Source organism: Grampus griseus (genome assembly GCF_964374135.1).
Source record: "Grampus griseus genome assembly, chromosome: X".
NCBI lineage: Eukaryota > Metazoa > Chordata > Mammalia > Artiodactyla > Delphinidae > Grampus > Grampus griseus.
The window spans coordinates 81,064,579-81,079,397 of record NC_138999.1 but is presented as its reverse complement, the minus strand read 5'-3'; positions in this window follow the sequence as shown (position 1 = coordinate 81,079,397).

The following is a 14,819-nucleotide window of genomic DNA, read 5'->3' as shown; positions in this document are numbered from 1 at the left end:
TAATAAACAAATTCAGTAAATTTGCAGGATACAAAATTAATACACATAAATCTGTTTCATTTCCATACATTAACAAAGAAACGTCAGAAAATAAATTAAGAAAATAATCCATTTACGATTGCATCAAAAAGAATAAAATACATAGGAATAAACCTACCTAAGGGGCAAAAGACATGTAGTTCAAAAACTATAAGATACTGAAGAAATAAATTGAAATTGAAGATGACACAAATGGATGGAAAGATACCAAGTTCTTGGATTGGAAGAATCAATATTGTCAAAATGACTATACTATCCAAGGCAATCTACAGATTCAATGCAATCCCTATCAAATTACCAATTTTTCACAGAGCTAGAACAGAAAAAATTTAAATTTGTATGGAGACACAAAAGACCCCAAATAGGCAAAGCAATCTTGAAAAAGAAAAACAGAGCTGGAGGAATTGGGCTGTCTGACTTCAGACTATACTACAAAGCTACAGTAATCAAAACTGCATGTTAGGGCTTCCCTGGTGGCACAGTGGTTGAGAATCTGCCTGCCAATTCAGGGGACACAAATAGGCCAGTGAAACACAAATACTGAGCCTGTGCATCTGGAGCCTGTGCTATGCAACAAGAGAGGCTGTGATAGTGAGAGGCCCGTGCATCGTGATGAAGAGTGGCCCCCACTTGCTGCAACTAGAGAAAGCCCTCACACAGAAACGAAGACCCAATACAGTCAAAAATAAATAAATAATTTTAAAAAAAGAGAAGAAATCAAGTGCCTCCTGGTTATACACACTGCAACTCTGTCTTTAGCTCCAAACTGGCTTCACTAGGTCATGCCCTGAAATCTAAGTTATCAATGACCTCTCCCTCCTCTTCCCCATATCAAATCCATCAGCAAATCCTGTTTTGCATTCCTCCAAAGTCAAATCTGAATCTTCCCACTTAAAAAAAAAAAAACCCAAAAAAATAACTGCATGTTACTGGCACAAAAATAGAAATATAGATCAATGGAACAAGACACAAAGCCCAGAAATAAACCCAGGCAACTATGGTCAATTAATCTATGACAAAGGAGGCAAGACTATAAAATGGAGAGAAATCAATCTCTGAAATAAATGGTGCTGGGAAAACTGTACAGCTACAGGTTAAAAAAATGAAATTAGAACATTTTTAGCACCATACACAAAAATAAAATTAAAATTGATTAAAGAACTAAAGATAAGACCAGATACTATAAAACTCTTAGAGGAAAATATAAGAAAAACACTCTTTGACATAAATCACAGCAATATCTTTTTTGACCCATCACCTAGAGTAATGGAAATAAAAACAAAAATAAACAAATGGGAACTAATTAAACTCAAACACTCTTGCACATCCAAGGAAACCATAAACAAAGTGAAAAGACAACCTACAGAATAAGAGAAAATATTTGCAAGTGATGTGACCGACAAGGGATTAATCTCCAAAATTTACAGCTATTGTGGCTCAATATCAAAAAGCAAAACCAAAATAAATAAATAAATAAAACCATAAACAACCCAATCAAAAATGGGCAGAAAAACTAAATAGACATTTCTCCAAAGAAGACATACAGATGGCCAAGAGACACATGAAAAGATTCTCAACATTGCTAATTATTAGAGAAATTCAAATCAAAACTACAATGAGATATTACCTCACACCACTCAGAATGGCCATCATCAAAAAGTCTGCAAACAATAAATGCTGGAGAGGGTGTGGGAAAAAGGGAACCCTCCTACACTGTTGGTGTGAATGTAAATTGGTACAGCCACTGTGGAGAACAGTATAGTGGTTCCTTAAAAAACTGAAAATAGAGCTATCATATGATCCAGCAATCACACTCCTGGGCATATATCTGGAGAAAAACATGGTTTGAGAGAATACAGGCACACCAATGTTCACTGAAGTGCTGTTTACAACAGCCAAGACATAGAGCTACCTAAATTTTCATCCACAAATGAATGGATAAAGAAGATGTGGTACATATGTGCAATGGAATATTACTCAGCCATTCAAAAGAATGAAATAATGACATTTGCAACAACATGGATGGACCTGGAGATTATCATACTAAGTGAAGTAAATCAGACAGAGAAAAACAAATTCACATATCTCTTATATGCAGAATGGTAAAAATTTGATACAAATGAACTTATATACAAAACAGAAACAGACTCATAGACTTAGGAAATGAACTTATGGTTACTGGGGGGGAAGGGTAGGGGGAAGTAATAGATTGGGAGTTTGGGATTGACATATAGACACTGCTATATTTAAAATAGATAACCAACAAGGACCTACTCTCTATAGCACAGATTACTCAGCTCCATATTCTGTAATAAACAAAATGGGAAGAGAATTTAAAAAGGTGTAGATACATGTATATGTGTAACTGAATTACTTCGCTGTACACCGGAAATTATCACAACATTGTTAATCAACTATATTCCAAAATAAAATTAAAATAAAAAAATTACCAACAGCATATTCTGAAAGTAACTTCCTTTCTCTACATCATTTTATTATATTTTTTAATCCTTGAAGTACAGGAGAAAAAAAATAAAATTCTTGTGGAAACACAATAGACCCTGAATTGCCAAAACAATCTTGAGAAGGAAAAACAAACCCAGAGACATTACATTTCCTGATTCCAGAATCTATTACAAAGGTATAGTAAATAAAACAGTATGGTTCTGAGAGGAGCTTCAAGATGGCAGATGAGTAAGATGTGGAGAACACCTTCCTCCCCAAAATACATCAAAAAGCCATCTACATGTGGAACAACTCCTACAGAACACCTACTGAATGCTGACAGAAGAACTCAGACCTCCCAAAAGGCAAGAAACTCCCCACGTACCTGGGTAGGGCAAACGAAAAAAGAAAAAACAGGTACAAAAGAATAAGGACGGGACCTGCACCAGTGGGAGGGAGCTGAGAAGGAGGAAAGGTTTCCACACACTAGGAAGCTCCTTCACTGGCGGAGAGTGCAGGTGGCAGGGGGGAAGCTTTGGAGCCACAGAGGAGAGTGCAGGAACAGTGGTGCGGAGGGCAAAGCAGAAAGATTCCTGCACAGGGGATTGGTGCCGACCAGCACTCACCAGCCCGAGAGGCTTGTCTGCTCACCCGCCGGGGTGGGTGGGAGCTGGGAGCTGAGGCTCCGGCTTTGGCTGGATCCCAGGGAGGGGACTGGGGTTGGCGGCATGAACACAGCCTGAAGGGGGCTAGTGCACCACAGCTAGCTGGGAGAGTCTGGGAAAAAGTCTGGAGCTGCTGAAGGGGCAAGAGACCATTTCTTGCCTCTTTGTTTCCTGGTGCAACAGGAGAGGGGATTAAGAGCACCGCTTAAAGGAGCTCCAGAGATGGGCATGACCCGTGGCTTTCAGCACGGACACCAGAGACTGGCATGAAATGCTAAGTCTGCTGCTGCAGCCACCAAGAAGCCTCTGTGCCAGCAGAGGTCACTATCCACACCTGCCCTCCTGGGAACCTGTGCAGCCCGCCACTGCCAGGGTCCCGTGATCTAGGGACAACTTCCCTGGGAGAACACACAGTGCGCCTCATGCTGGTGCAACATCATGCTGGCCTTTGCCGCTGCAGGCTCGCCTAACATCCGTACCTCCCCCCCAAGGCTGAGTGAGCCAGAGCCCCCAAATCAGCTGCTCCTTTAACCCCATCCTGTCTGAGCAAAGAACAGATGCCCTCAGGCGACCTAAATGCAGAGACGGGTCCAAATCCAAAGCTGAACCCCAGGAACTGTGCAAACAATGAAGAGAAAGGGAAATCAATCCAAGTACACTCAGGATCAGTGGATAAAATCTCCACAATCAACGTGATGTACCCTGCATCTGTGAAATACCTGAATAGACAATGAATCATCCCAAATTGAGGAGGTGGACTTTGGGAGCAATGATATTTTTTTTCCCTTTTTATCATTTTGTGAGTGTGTATGTGTATGTACGCTTCCCTGTGTGATTTTGTCTGTAAAGCTTTGTTTTTACCATTTGTCCTAGGGTTCTGTCTGTCCGTTTTTGTTGTTTATTTAATTACATGAAAAAAATTTTTTAATAATTATTTTCTTTATTTTAATAATTTATTTTATTCTATTTTAATTTATTTTATCTTCTTCTTTCTTTCCTTCTTTTTTCTCTCCATTTTATTCTGAACCATGGGGAAGACAGGCTCTTGTTGCTCCAGCCAGGCATCAGGGCTGTGTCTCTGAGTGTGGAGAGGCAATTTCAGAACACTGGTTCACAGGAGATCTCCCAGGTTCACGTAATATCAAATGGTGAAAATATCCCAGAGAACTCCATCTCAACACCAAGACCCAGCTCCACTCAATGATGAGCAAGCTACAGTGAAGGACACCCAATGCCAAAAAACAAGCAAGACAGGAACACAACCCCATCCATTAGCACAGAGGCTGCCTAAAACCATAATAAGACCACAAACACCCCAAAACACAGCACCAGACATGGACCTGCCCACCAGAAAGACAAGATCCAGCCTCATCCACCAGAAAACAGGCACTAGACCCCTCCACCAGGAAGCCTACACAACCCACTGAACCAACCATAGCCACAGGTGACAAACACCAAAGAAAATGGGAACTACGAACCTGCAGCCTGCGAAAAGGAGACCCCAAACACAGTAAGTTAAGCAAAATGAGAAGACAGAGAAACACACAGCAGATGAAGGAGCAAGGCAAAAACCCACCAGACCTAACAAATGAAGAGGAAATAGGCAGTCTACCAGAAAATGAATTCAAAATAATGACAGTAAAGATGATCCAAAAACTTTGAAATAGAATGGAGAAAATAAAAGAAACATTTAACAAGGACCCAGAAGAACTAAAGAGCAAATAAACAGTGATGAACAACAAAATAAGTGAAATTAAAAATTCTCTAGAAGGGATCAATAGCAGAATAATTGAGGCAGAAGAACGGATAACTGACCTGTAAGATAAAGTAGTGGAAATAAATACAGCAGAGAAGAATAAAGAAAAAAAGAATGAAAAATATTAAGGACCGTCTCAGAGATCTCTGGGACAACATTAAATGCAACAACATTCGAATTATAGGGTCCCAGAAGAAGAGAAAAAGAAAGGGACTGAGAAAATATTTGAAAAGATTATAGTTGAAAACTTCCCTAATATGGGAAAGGAAATAGTTAATCAAATCCAGGAAGCACAGAGAGTCCCATACAGGATAAACCCAAGGAGAAACACATCAAGACACATATTAATCAAACTATCAAAAATTAAATACAAAGAAAGCATATTAAAAGCAGCAAGGGAAAAACAACAAATAACACAAGGAAATTCCCATAAGGTTAACAGCTGATCTTTCAGCAGAAACTCTGCAAGCCAGAAAGGAGTGGGAGGACATATTTAATGTGATGAAGGAGAAAAAGCTACAACAAACATTACTCTACCCAGCAAGGATCTCATTCAGATTTGATGGAGAAATTAAAACCTTTTCAGACAAGCAAAAGCTAAGACAATTCAACACCACTAAACCAGCTTTACAACACATGCTAAAGGAACTTCTCTAGGCAGGAAACACAAGAGAAAGAAAAGACCTACAATAAACAAACCCAAAACAATTAAGAAAATCATAATAGGAAGATAGATATTGATAACTACCTTAAATGTAAATTGATTAAATGTTCCAACCAAAAGACATAGACTGGTTGAATGGTTAAAAAAAAAAGACCTGTATATATGCTGTCTACCAAAGACCCATCTCAGACCTAGGGACACATACACACTGAAAGTGAGGGGATGGAAAAATTATTCCATGCAAATGGAAATCAAAAGAAAGCTGGAGTAGCAATTCTCATATCAGACAAAATAGACTTTAAAATAAAGACTATTACAAGAGACAAAGAAGGACACTACATAATGATCAAGGGATCAATCCACGAAGAAGATATAACAATTGTAAATATTTATGGACCCAACATAGGAGCACCTCAATACATAAGGCAAATACTAACAGCCATAAAAGGGGAAATTGACAATAACACATTCATAGTAGGGGACTTTAACAGCCCACATTCACCAATGGACAGATCATGCAAAATGAAAATTAATAAGGAAATACAAACTTTAAATGATACTTTAAGCAAGATGGACTTAATTGATATTTATAGGGCATTCCATCTAAAAACAACAGAATACACATTCTTCTCAAGTGCTGATGGAAGATTCTCCAGGATAGATCATATCGTGGGTCACAAATCAAGCATTGGTAAATTTAAGAAAATTGAAATCATATCAAGTACTTTTTCCGACCAGAATGCTATGAGAATAGATAACAATTAGAAGAAAAGATCTTTAAAAAACACAAACACATAGAGGATAAACAATACACTACTTAATAACCAAGAGATCAGACAAAAGACCTGTATGCAGAAAATTATAAGACACTGATGAAAGAAATTAAAGATGATACAAATAGATGGAGAGATATACCATGTTCTTGGATTGGAGGAATCAACATTGTGAAAATGACTCTACTACCCAAAGCAATCTACAGATTCAACGCAATCCCTATCAAACTACCACTGGCATTTTTCACAGAACTAGAACAAAAAATTTCACAATTTGTATGGAAACACAAAAGACCCTGAAGAGCCAAAGCAATCTTGAGAACGAAAAACGGAGCTGGAGGAATCAGGCTTCCTGACTTCAGACTATACTACAAAGCTACAGTAATCAAGACAGTATGGTAGTGGCACAAAAACAGAAATATAGATCAATGGAACAGGATAGAAAGCCCAGAGATAAACCCACGCACATATGCTCACCTTATCTTTGACAAAGGAGCCAGGAATGTACAGTGGAGAAAGGACAGCCTCTTCAATAAGTGGTGCTGGGAAAACTGGACAGCTACATGTAAAAGTATGAGATTAGATCACTCCCTAACACCATACACAAAAATAAGCTCAAAATGGATTAAAGACCTAAATGTAAGACCAGAAACTATCAAACTCTTAGAGGAAAACATGGCAGGACACTCTATAACATAAATCACAGCAAGGTCCTTTTTGACCCACCTCCTAGAGAAATGGAAATAAAAACAAAAATAGATAAATGGGACCTAATGAAACTTCAAAGCTTTTGCGCAGCAAAGGAAACCATAAAGAAGACCAAAAGACAACCCTCAGAATGGGAGAAAATATTTGCAAATGAAGCAACTGACAAAGGATTAATCTCCAAAATTTACAAGCAGCTCATGCAGCTCAATAACAAAAAAACAAACAACCCAATCCAAAAATGGGCAGAAGACCTAAATAGACATTTCCCCAAAGAAGATATACAGAGTGCCAACAAACACATGAAAGAATGCTCAACATCATTAATCATTAGAGAAATGCAAAGCAAAACTACAATGAGATATCATCTCACACCAGTCAGAACGGCCATCATCAAAAAATCTAGAAACAATAAATGCTGGAGAGGGTGTGGAGAAAAGGGAACCCTCTTACACTGTTGGTGGGAATGTAAATTGATACAGCCACTGTGGAGAACAGTATGGAGGTTCCTTAAAAAACTACAAATAGAACTACCATATGACCCAGCAATCCCACTACTGGGCATATACCCTGAGAAAACCATAATTCTAAAAGAGTCATGTACCAAAATGTTCATTGCAGCTCTATTTACAATAGCCTGGAGATGGAAACAACCTAAGTGCCCATCATCGGATGAATGGATAAAGAAGATGTGGCACATATATACAATGGAATACTATTCAGCCATAAAAAGAAACGAAATTGAGCTATTTGTAATGAGGTGGATAGACATAGAGTCTGTCATACAGAGTGAAGTAAGTCAGAAGGAGAGAGACAAATACCGTATGCTAACACATATATATGGAATTTAAGAAAAAAAATGTTATGAAAAACCTAGGGGTGAAACAAGAATAAAGACACAGACTTACTAGAGAATGGACTTGAGGCTATTGGGAGGGAGAATGGTAAACGGTGACAAAGCGAGAGAGAGGCATGGACATATATACACTACCAAACGTAAGGTAGATAACTAGTGGGAAGCAGCCACATAGCACAGGGAGATCAGCTCGGTGCTTTGTGACCGCCTGGAGGGGTGGGATAGGGAGGGTGGGAGGGAGGGAGACACAAACGGGAAGAGATATGGGAACATATGTATATATATAACTGATTCATTTTGTTGTGAAGCTGAAACTATCATACCATTGTAAAGCAATTATACTCCAATAAAGATGTTAAAATGAAAAAAAAATTACCAAGAGATCACTGATGCAATCAATGAGGAAATCAAAAAAAAAATACCTAGAAACAAATGACAATGAAAACACAATGACCCAAAAGTATAGGATGCAGCAAAAGCAATTTTAAGAGGTTAGTTTATAGCAATACAATCCTACCTTCAGAAACAAGAAAATCTCAGAAAACAACCTAATCTTACACCTAAAGCAATTAGAGAAAGAAGAAGAAAAAAACACCAAAGGTAGCAGAAGGTAAGAAATCAAAAAGATCAGATCAGCAATAAATGAAGAAGAAATGAAGGGAAGAATAGCAAAGATCAATAAAACTAAAACCTGGTTCTTTGAGAAGATCAACAAAATTGATAAAACATTAGCCAGACTTATCAAGAAAAAAAAGAGAGAAGACTCATATCAATAGAAATAGAAATGAAAAAGGAGAAGTAACAAATGACACTGCAGAAATACAAAGGATCATGAGAGATTAGTACAAGCAACTCTATGCCAATAAAATAGACAACCTGGAAGAAATGGACACATTCTTAGAAATGCACAACCTTCTGAGACTGAACCAGGAAGAAATAGAAAATATGAACAGACGAATCACAAGCAATGAAATTGAAACTGATTAAAAATCTTCCCAAAAACCCAAGTCCAGGACCAGATGGCTTCACAGGGGAATTATATCAAACATTTAGAGAAGCACTAACACCTTTCCTTCTCAAACTCTTCCATAATATAGCAGAGGGAGGAACACTCCCAAAGTCATTCTATGAGGCCACCATCACCCTGATACCAAAACCAGACAACGATGTCACAAAGAAAGAAAACTACAGGCCGATATCACTGATTAACATAGATGCAAAAATCCTCAACAAAATACTAACAAACAGAATCCAACAGCACATTAAAAGGATCATACACCATAATCAAGTGTAGTTTATCCCAGGAATGCAAGGATTCTTCAATATACGCAAATCAATCAATGTGATACACCATATTAAAAAATTGAAGGAGAAAAATTATATGATCTTCTCATGCAGAGAAAGTTTTCGACAAAATTCAACACCCATTTAGGATAAAAACCCTCCAGAAAGGTGGCATAGAGGGAAATTTCCTCAACATAATAAAAGCCATATATGACAAACCCACCGCCAACATCATCCTCAATGGTGAAAAACTGAAAGCATTTCCACTAAGATCAGGAAGAAGACAAGATTGCCCACTCTCACTACTCTTATTCAACATAGTTTTGGAAGTTTTAGCCACAGGAATCAGAGAAGAAAAGGAAATAAAAGGAATCCAAATTGGAAAAGAAAAAGTAAAGCTGTCACTGTTAGCAGATGACATGATACTATACATAGAGAATCCTAAAGATGCTACCAGAAAACTACTAGAGCTAATCAATGAATTTGGTAAAGTATCAGGATACAAAATTAATGCACAGTAATCTCTGGCATTCCTATACACTAATGTTGAAAATTCTGAAAGTGAAATCAAGAAAACACTCCCATTTACCATTGCAACAAAAAGAATAAAATATCTAAGAATAAACCTACTTAAGGAGACAAAAGATGTGTATGCAGAAAATTATAAGACACTGATGAAAGAAATTAAAGATGATATCAACAGATGGAGAGATATACCATGTTCTTGGACTGGAAGAATCAACATTGTGAAAATGACTCTACTACCCAAAGCAATCTACATGTTCAATGCAATCCCTATAAAACTACCACTGGCATTTTTCACAGAAATAGAACAAAAATTTTCACAATTTGTATGGAAACACAAAAGACCCTGAATAGCCAAAGCAATCTTGAGAATGAAAAACAGAGCTGGAGGAATCAGGCTCCCTGACTTCAGACTATACTACAAAGCTACAGTAATTAAGACAGTGTGGTTCTGGCAAAAAAATAGAACATAGATCAATGGAACAGGAAAGAATGCCCAGAGATAAACCCACGTACATATGGTCACCTTATGTTTGATAAAGGAGGCAGGAATGTACAGTGGAGAAAGGACAGCCTCTTCAATAAGTGGTGCTGGTATAACTGGACAGGTACATGTAAAAGTATGAAATTAGATCACTCCCTAAGAGCATACACGAAAATAAGCTCAAAATGGATTAAAGACCTAAATGTAAGGCCAGAAACTATCAAACTCTTAAAGGAAATCATAGGCAGAACACTCTATGACATAAATCACAGCAAGATCCTTTCTGACCCACCTCCTAGAGAAATGGAAATAAAAACAAAAATAAACAAATGGGACCTAATGAAACTTCAAAGCTTTTGCACAGCAAAGGAAACCATAAACAAGACCAAAAGACAACCCTCAGAATAGGAGAAAATATTTGCAAATGAAGCAACTGACACAGGATTAATTTCCAAAATTTACAAGCAGCTCATGCAGCTCAATAACAAAGAAACAAACAACCCAATCCAAAAATGGGCAGAAGGCGTAAAGAGACATTTCTCCAAAGAAGATATACAGAGTGCCAACAAACACATGAAAGAATGCTCAACATCATTAATCATTAGAGAAATGCGAATCAAAACTGCAATGAGATATCATCTCACACCAGTCAGAATGGCCATCATCACAAAATCTAAAAACAATAAATGCTGGAGAGGGTGTGGAGAAAAGGGAACACTGTTGCACTGCTGGTGGGAATGTGAATTGGTACAGCCACAATGAGGAACAGTATGGAGTTTCCTTAAAAAAAACTACAAATAGAACTACCATATGACCCAGCAATCCCACTACTGGGCATATACCCTGAGAAAACCATAATTCTAAAAGAGTCATGTACCAAAATGTTCATTGCAGCTCTATTTACAATAGCCTGGAGATGGAAACAACCTAAGTGCCCATCATCGGATGAATGGATAAAGAAGATGTGGCACATATATACAATGGAATACTATTCAGCCATAAAAAGAAACGAAATTGAGCTATTTGTAATGAGGTGGATAGACATAGAGTCTGTCATACAGAGTGAAGTAAGTCAGAAGGAGAGAGACAAATACCGTATGCTAACACATATATATGGAATTTAAGAAAAAAAATGTTATGAAAAACCTAGGGGTGAAACAAGAATAAAGACACAGACTTACTAGAGAATGGACTTGAGGCTATTGGGAGGGAGAATGGTAAACGGTGACAAAGCGAGAGAGAGGCATGGACATATATACACTACCAAACGTAAGGTAGATAACTAGTGGGAAGCAGCCACATAGCACAGGGAGATCAGCTCGGTGCTTTGTGACCGCCTGGAGGGGTGGGATAGGGAGGGTGGGAGGGAGGGAGACACAAACGGGAAGAGATATGGGAACATATGTATATATATAACTGATTCATTTTGTTGTGAAGCTGAAACTATCATACCATTGTAAAGCAATTATACTCCAATAAAGATGTTAAAATGAAAAAAAAATTACCAAGAGATCACTGATGCAATCAATGAGGAAATCAAAAAAAAAATACCTAGAAACAAATGACAATGAAAACACAATGACCCAAAAGTATAGGATGCAGCAAAAGCAATTTTAAGAGGTTAGTTTATAGCAATACAATCCTACCTTCAGAAACAAGAAAATCTCAGAAAACAACCTAATCTTACACCTAAAGCAATTAGAGAAAGAAGAAGAAAAAAACACCAAAGGTAGCAGAAGGTAAGAAATCAAAAAGATCAGATCAGCAATAAATGAAGAAGAAATGAAGGGAAGAATAGCAAAGATCAATAAAACTAAAACCTGGTTCTTTGAGAAGATCAACAAAATTGATAAAACATTAGCCAGACTTATCAAGAAAAAAAAGAGAGAAGACTCATATCAATAGAAATAGAAATGAAAAAGGAGAAGTAACAAATGACACTGCAGAAATACAAAGGATCATGAGAGATTAGTACAAGCAACTCTATGCCAATAAAATAGACAACCTGGAAGAAATGGACACATTCTTAGAAATGCACAACCTTCTGAGACTGAACCAGGAAGAAATAGAAAATATGAACAGACGAATCACAAGCAATGAAATTGAAACTGATTAAAAATCTTCCCAAAAACCCAAGTCCAGGACCAGATGGCTTCACAGGGGAATTATATCAAACATTTAGAGAAGCACTAACACCTTTCCTTCTCAAACTCTTCCATAATATAGCAGAGGGAGGAACACTCCCAAAGTCATTCTATGAGGCCACCATCACCCTGATACCAAAACCAGACAACGATGTCACAAAGAAAGAAAACTACAGGCCGATATCACTGATTAACATAGATGCAAAAATCCTCAACAAAATACTAACAAACAGAATCCAACAGCACATTAAAAGGATCATACACCATAATCAAGTGTAGTTTATCCCAGGAATGCAAGGATTCTTCAATATACGCAAATCAATCAATGTGATACACCATATTAAAAAATTGAAGGAGAAAAATTATATGATCTTCTCATGCAGAGAAAGTTTTCGACAAAATTCAACACCCATTTAGGATAAAAACCCTCCAGAAAGGTGGCATAGAGGGAAATTTCCTCAACATAATAAAAGCCATATATGACAAACCCACCGCCAACATCATCCTCAATGGTGAAAAACTGAAAGCTTTTCCACTAAGTTCAGAAAGAAGGCAAGGTTTCCCACTCTCACCACTATTATTCAAGATAGCTTTGGAAGTTTTAGCCACAGAAATCAGAGAAGAAAAAGAAATAAAAGGAATCCAAATCGGAAAAGAAGTAAAGCTGTCAGTGTTTGCAGATGACATGATACTATACATAGAAAGTCCTAAAGATGCTAACAATAAACTACTAGAGCTAATCAATGAATTTGGTAAAGTAGCAGGATACAAAATTAATGCACGGAAATCTCTTGCATTCCTATACACTACTGATGAAAAATATGAAAGTGAATTTAAGACAACACTCCCTTTTACCACTGCAACAAAAATAATAAAATACCTGGGAAGAAACCTACCTAAGGAGAAAAAAGACCTGTTTTCAGAAAATTATAAGACACTGATGAAAGAAATTAAAGATGATACAAATAGATGGAGAGATATACCATGTTCTTTGATTGGAAGAATCAACATTGTGAAAATGACTATACAACCCAAAGCAATCTACAGATTCAATGCAATATCTATCAAACTGCCAGTGGTATTTTTCACAGAACTAGAACAAAAATTTTCACAATTTGTCTAGAAACAAAAAAGACCCTGAATAGCCAAAGCAATCTTGAGGAAGAAAAACGGAGCTGGAGGAATCAGGCTCCCTCTCTTCAGACTATACTACAAAGCTACAGTAATCAAGACAGTATGGTGCTGGCACAAAAACAGAAATATAGATCAATGGAACAGGATAGAAAGCCCGGAGATAAACCCACACTCATATGGTTACCTTATCTTTGATAAAGGAGGCAAGAATATACAGTGGAGCAAAGACAGCCTCTTCAAAAAGTTTTGCTGGGAAAACTGGACCACTACATGTAAAAGAATGAAATTAGAACACTCCCTAACACCATACACAAAAATAAACTCAAAATGGATTAAAGATGTAAATGTAAGGCCAGACACTATCAAACTTTTAGAGTTAAACATAGGAAGAACACTCTATGACATAAATCACAGCAAGATCCTTTTTGACCCACCTCCTAAAGAAATGGAAATAAAACCAAAAATAAACAAATGGGACCTAATGAAACTTAAAAGCTTTTGCACAGCAAAGGAAACCAGAAACAAGTCCAAAAGACAACCCTCAGAATGCGAGAAAATATTTGCAGAAAAAGCAACTGACAAAGGATTAATCTCCAAAATTTACAAGCAGCTCATGCAGCTCAATATCAGAAAAACAAACAACAGAATCCAAAATGGGCAGAAGACCTAAATAGACATTTCTCCAAAGAAGATATACCAATTGCCAACAAACACATGAAGGAATGCTGAACATCATTAATCATTAGAGAAATGCAAATCAAAACTACAGTGAGATATCATCTCACACTAGTCAGAACGGCCATCCCCAAAAAATCTACAACCAGTAAATGTTGGAGAGGGTGTGGAGAAAAGGGAACCCCCTTGCACTGTTGGTGGGAATGTAACTTGATACAGCCACTATGGAGAACAGTAAGGAGGTTCCTTAAAAATAAAAATAGAACTACCATACGACTCAGCAATTCCTTTACTGGGCATATTACCTGAGAAAACCATAATTCAAAAAGAGTTATATACCAAAATATTCATTGCAGCTCTATTTACAATAGACAGTACATGGAAGCAACCTAAGAGTCCATCAACAGATGAATGGATAAAGAAGATGTGGCACATATGTACAATGGAATATTACTCAGCCATAAAAAGAAACAAAATTAGTTATTTGTAGTGACGTGATAGACTTAGAGACTGTCTTACGGAGTGAAGTATGTTAGAAATAGAAAAACAGATACCGTGTGCTAACACATATATATAGAATCGAAAAAAATTAAAAATAATAAATAAAATGGTCATGAAGAACCTGGGGCAAGATGGGAATAAAGATACAGACTTACTAGAGAATGGATTT